Raw genomic sequence first — 6557 nt, forward strand, 5'->3', positions numbered from 1 at the left:
AAAAAAAGATTAGATGGAGAGCTGAAAAAAGACCAACACTTGTATCTATTGCTAACAAAGAGCATATTTCTATTAAACAATCAGATTTGGAGACATTTAAGCTTGAGGAAAAGGAGCTAGCTGTGAGAAATTTTGTAGACTGTGAGTGAGAGTCAAGTCTTACTCACTGGGAGTTCTCATACGTGGACTCAGGACATAAGGATTGCCATTCCAGACATACGAATACTTAGTCAAAATAGGAAAAAGGAATCACATCTCAAAAACTTCAAATAAATTGTATTAGCTTGTTTTCTACTGTTCTGATTAACACCATGACCAAAATCAACTTGTGGAGAAAAGAGCTTATTTGGCTTATAATTCCACATCACAGTCCATCACCAAAATAAGTTGGGGAAGAACTCAAGCCAGAAGCCTGGAAGCAAGAATTGAAGCAGAGAACACTGAAGAAGTTGGCCTACTAGTTAGTTCTCCATGGCTTGCCCAACCTGCTTTTTTATACAACTAAGGACCACCTGCCCAGGATTGTACTGTCCACTATCAGATGGGCCCTCTCCTGTCAATCACTAATCAAGAAAATGCCCACCCACAGATTTGCCTATGGGCCAATGTGAAAGAGGCAATTCTTCAAATAAAAGGAGTCCTTCTTCCCAGATGTTTAGATTTATGTCACGTTGACAAAAAACGCCCAGTACATAAATAAAATGAGTTTTGAATTATTGTATCCAGCGTGAGTAAACCAGTTTGAAAACTATAAGAACATTTAAGTTGTGAAGAAATGACGAGTACAAGAATTCTTATAATTAAGAAGGTTAAATGCCCAATGAAACTTGATGTGAATCTGCAGAATGATAATCAGGCAAATGTGTGGCTATAAAAAGCACTGAGACAAGATGACCTATATTCATCCTCTCTGGAAAGACATAATCAGTTTGTACGGAAGGATTCAAATGATGGGGGCCAAACAGGCTTGCTTACATTTTTCCCTGAAGCAGACTTCCCCGAAGAAGAATAGCAAAGCCTCACATTTTTGTATACCTGTTGAGTAAGAAGGGGGAGATTTGAAACCCCTGACTCGAGCCCTTTCATACCTATTTATTACAATGCCTGAATTAATTAACTCCATATTAGTCATCCTTGGAGAAACAGCACGGACATGAAAAGAAAGATCCAAGCCCAGAAATGCCGAACCATCATCACTGTTCCAATTTACTAACATCTGCTTCATTCGATTGGAAGGATGCTTTAGGAGGTCAGAGAAAAACTTATCCACTAAATACTCTCTAGAGCTGTGTCTGAAAACACTGGGGCAACGGGAGCCTAAAATAAAGACAGAATTCACGTTGTTTGCAGGGAACTGGAGACAATCATCAGTGTTAAGGCCTCCTGCTCTTAAACATTCTTTTGTTTTGTTTTGTTTTTTTTCAAGACAGGGTATATCTGTGCAACAGCTCTGGCTATGCTGGAACTCTCTCTGTAGACCAGACTAGCTTCAAACTCACAGAGATCTGCCTGCCTCTGCGTCCTGAGTATGGGTATGCCCACTGAAACAGTTTACCTGAGCTTATAGGAGCTCACCAACTCCAGCCAGACTGGGAAAAAACAAGCATAAAAACAAACTAGTCCCTCTGAATGTGGTTGACAGTTGCATGCCTGAGGTAGACTGAGGGGCCACTGGCAGTGGAACCAGAATTTATCCCTACTGCATGTACTGGCTTTTTGGAATCCTATTCTCTTTGGGTGTATACCTTGCTCAGCTTAGAGAGGGCCTTGGACCTTCCTTCCACAAAGCAATGTCCCTTACCCTCTCTGAGGAGTGGATGGGGTAGGGTGGGAGGGTATGTGGAGGGAATAGGAGGAGAGAAGGAAATAGTAACTTGGATTGTTTTTTTTTAATCTAATAAATTAAAACAAAGAAAGCAAAAAAAAAAAACCTACTTAAATTAATGGAAGACTAAAAACATTCCAAAAATGATACAACTGGCAAATTGTATGCTTGCTATTTGGATTTTAATAAAAGCAAAACAAACAATCTGTAAGCCAACAATGACTCAATGTTCTTGTAGGAAATGGATTGACGGGCCCAGAGGTCCCTTTCTGTCTTCAGGGACTTTATTCTACTAACCCTGACTTTTGTTTTTGCCCTTGAAACAATGACAGAAGTGGGCACATCTTCACTCTCTCGTCCTCTGCTGTTTCTGCAGCTGAACATCGGGGTCTACAGGACAAAATTTTAGTCTCACTAACCCCAAGGACTTCACATTTTGAAATCTGATTTTCAAGAAAGCTCTAGAAATTAATTAATTATCAACCTATTTATATACATTATTTAATTATTTACATTATTACATAAAAATTGCCAGTTCAAAGAATGAAATAACCAAGTCTACTATGAAGAATATGGTATATTTTTCATTTACATTTTGCCTAGTCTGTACAACCTTATTGATTGTATCTGGGATTTTTTTTATCATATGATGAAAATAACTTAAGGACTTCGTTTCTGGCTAGCGATTCAGGGGTCAAGATTTGGGTTTGTAGAGTTAGAATATCTACCTGGTGCCTACTTTGAAATATTCTTTTTACTATATAATCTATAAGGGTTTTATAAACAGAAAGTTGATGAATTTTCAGCAGAAATGGTCAAAATATAGGTGCCTTAATGGGATATGTGTGATGCTGCCTGTGTGGAGCAAGGTGGGAAATTAGGAAAGTCAAGAAAATGGTAAGGTCTTTGAAGACACAGCACCTTGTCTGCACCCCACACCACACATGGATCAAGCTCTCAATATTTGGTGAGTAGTTTTTTTGGGTTTTTTTTTTTTAGTATCTGACTTTTTCTTTTAAAGTGAACATTTACTGTCACACAATATGCAAGAAGAAAAGCACACCAAGTGATTGCACCTATGTGACCAACATTTAGATAAAAAACCTGAAGCCTTCTTATACCTTTCATTATCCACACCCCATCCCTCCTGTCTTGACCTCTAAGATCACAGAAAATTAGCTTTATTTACTTCTGAAAATCACACATAATCTTTCTTCTGATCAGTGCTATTTACAAGAAGGCAATTTTTTGTTACTATTCATTTGCTTTATTTTGGACTATTTCATGATTGTGTACAGTGTACTGTGATCACAGTCACCCCTACACACACACACACACACAGTCATTTCCCATCACTGTCTCACTCCCAGTGACTGGCTTCTTCTCAACTGCTAACTTTATTTTTTTATTAATTAATTTATATTATGTGTATGGGTGTTTTGTCTGCATCTATATCTGTGCACCACCTGTGTGGCTGCTTGCTGCAGAAGCCATAAGAGGGTGTTGAATCCTTTGGAACTCAAGTCACAGATGGTTGTGAGCTGCCATGTGGGTATTGGAAATCAAACTCAGGTCCTCTGGAAAAGGAGCCTGTGTTCTTTACCGCTGAGAAATTTTCCAGCCCCCAGTGAAGACCATTTTTATTATTACTTACAGGTCTTTCACACAGCTGTATTCTTGCTTTTTAATATAGTGTACTTTTTAAATCAGATTACTTATGTTGATTCCAGGTTTCTGCTTCTCTGAATTGTGTTAGAATTCGGTTGGAATGAGTGTTGCTATGTTCTTGTTTTGTGTATATACACATGACAGCCGTTAGGTGTCCACCAAGTAGCTCAGTTTATAAGCCAGTGGGGGAGCAGACAGATTTCAAATACTACCAAACAGTTTCACACACAAAAAAATTATGCCCATTTGTGTATTCCCTTATTACCATAGTTGACACCAAATATGTTTGGAAAAGATAAATAATGAAGAGAGATTGTTCCCAGGCTTATAATTTGGAGCCTAGGAAAGACAATAATATGATCCTCAAAATATAGGCCCATCTCTCATCAACTTGCTGAGGAGTGAACTGACATCTTTGTTCCTATGTTTGGGGAAGGAAGGCAGAAAATTGCATAAAGCAGAAGAAAAGAAAGCGATGTGATTAGATGCTAACCCCAGATCCCAAGCACTGCTAGTAATTGTCCTTGTGACAAGTTAACCTGGCTGATATTTAAATCAACTTTTCCAGACGTCCCAGTTAAGGACATTCTCCTTAGAAGCTACCATATACAGAAGTGGATGTTTTTTAAAGCACCTACTGCCCAGCATCCATTCCAGCCCAATAAATAAGATTCGAGCTGAAGTACAGGAAATACAAGCTCTGCCTTATACATCAGCATTCACCACAAACTTCTAAACTTGTTTAAGGCTTGAGGGTAAAGTTATGATTCAGGCTACTCAATTAATCTTGAAAGAAATGTTTTTTATTTGCCAAAAATAGATAGGAACTATTGTTGAGCCTTCCCATAAGATTTCTGTAGGAAGTTTAATTTGCAAATAACTAAGCAGGAATGGAAATGCCCAATACTCTCAGACAGAATAATTAGGTTATTTTTCCTACTTAAATGTGTCTGTGCTTCTTTTGATTAAATTCAAACTTTTCCTCTCAATGTCTCAGAAATCTCATTTGCCCAGAGTAACAGAATTAAACCACCCAGGGAGACTTTGTTATCAAGGCAAAGAAAAATACAATGCTGCATTTACAGAAAGAATTTGATTGCTAGTTATGAAACCCTAAGAAATATGTATGTATTTCATAGTTATCACTTGACAATTGAGAAATAAGCCCTGAAGAAACTGTGGCCTCCTGTCAGCTAACATCCTCTCTGACACGTTGCTATGCACAAGGACCTGTGTACTTGAACCTTTCCTATCTCTCTTTTTTCAAATTGGCTTCCAGTTCAGAGTGATTTTTTTCTGCAACAGATACCTGCTGCATGAAAGAGAGAGAGAGAGAGAGAGAGAGAGAGAGAGAGAGAGAGAGAGACTGCCTACTACCCTTGCACAGAAAAACCTGGGTTTTTGCTGACTTTCTTTTCCTTGGGGCTATTTTCACGAACTAAGTTTGACAAAGTCCTGCCTATTTGCTTTTCATGTAACATGCTCGGCAAGGGGTTCATTTTATTTTCTGTCTCTCCAGAATCTGTGTTTAAGAACATTATCCATTAGGAGGCCTAAGGAAGTTGCTACTCTCAGTGACCAACAGGCATACTTGAAAGTCCATGAGCAATGTGTTAAGAGACAGTTCTTCCCACTCTGTATTTTAATTGGCCCACCACTAAGATGCTGGCTGAACTGCCACCAAATCAACAAAGCATAACTAGTTAGTAATTGTTCCAATGCCACCAAAAGATCTAGAACCTTCTGAGCAGACTCTGGGTTATACTAAAGGTAGTAGGACTATTAATAACTGGCATGTTCAGAGCTTAGCCAGCCTAGTAGACATGCAGGTCACTCTCCTACAGGGCCCTAGCTGTTAACATTCACCTTAGGAGCCTTATAGGCACAAGTGGACAGTCATAAATCACCTGCTACCCAGCCTCCTACAGACTATTCATCAGTCACCTCCAAGTCAGGAAGTGTAGGGTTCTGGGTGAAACTATAATCTATTTCATTCAAGTTGTTTCTCTTCTCTGTGAATTTGTAGAAACATTTCCATGCCACACCCTCCCCACTTTCCTTTCAACTTTTCAGTTTTCAGTGCTCCATTAATTCTAAGTTACTCTATTCTTTATTTGCATATGTTTGTGCACAGATGTGTGCACATGTAGGGTGGAGGGCTGAGCAGGCGTGTGTGTGCATATATGTTGAAGCTGAAGCACAACCTCGGGTGCAATGATGTGGGATCCCCTCGGTATGCTGTGAATACCATCGGTTAATAAAGAACCTGTTTTGTGCCTATTGCAGTGCAGAATAGGGCAAGGCGGGAATTCCAAGCAGATAGAGGAGGAGAGAGTAGGTGGAGTAAAAGAGAAGCCATGCATCCACCCAAGGAGAAAGATGTCCACCAGAGTATTGGGAGCAGTGAGACCCCAGATTCTGAATTTCTTGTAAACAATTTGTTTTCCCCTGATCTGAGTGCCTACAGCTGCTCTGAGCATGAGACCTTCAGGAGCTCCTGATGGCAGGAGAATGGTTTCTGGTGGGTTTGGCTGGGGCGTAGCTATCTCTATAAAATCTGCCCCTGAACACAATAAAGGGAGCATTCTTGGGGCTTTGGTATCAGTGTAAGAAGGTCTGCGTGTCGGTCTGTCTCTGTGTCCATGTTCTCAACCTCCGGTCCTTTGCCCAAAGGTGGCGAACTGGGTTCTAGGGCACAGTTCAGACACGGGGGCACAGTGCACGGCACTAGAGCCCACCGGAAATTTGCCAGTAGGGCACAACTTCATAGTGATGCACAGATTAATAGAGATGGGTTAATTTAAGTTGTAATAGCTAGCTAGAAATATATATATATATATATATGCCAACCAGTGTTTTAATTAATACAGTTTCTGTGTGGTTATTTCAGGTCTGGGTGGCCAGGAATGAACAAGCAGTTTCCGTTTCCAGCGCAATCCTCCAGAACACATGAATCTCATTATAGACTGGGTCTGTCACTGACCTGGAGATCACCAAGGAGGCTAACTTAGATGGACAGCAAGAACAAAGACCTTCCTGTCCCTACCTCATGTCATTGCATTCA

Source organism: Microtus ochrogaster, chromosome 1 (genome assembly GCF_000317375.1).
Source record: "Microtus ochrogaster isolate Prairie Vole_2 chromosome 1, MicOch1.0, whole genome shotgun sequence".
NCBI lineage: Eukaryota > Metazoa > Chordata > Mammalia > Rodentia > Cricetidae > Microtus > Microtus ochrogaster.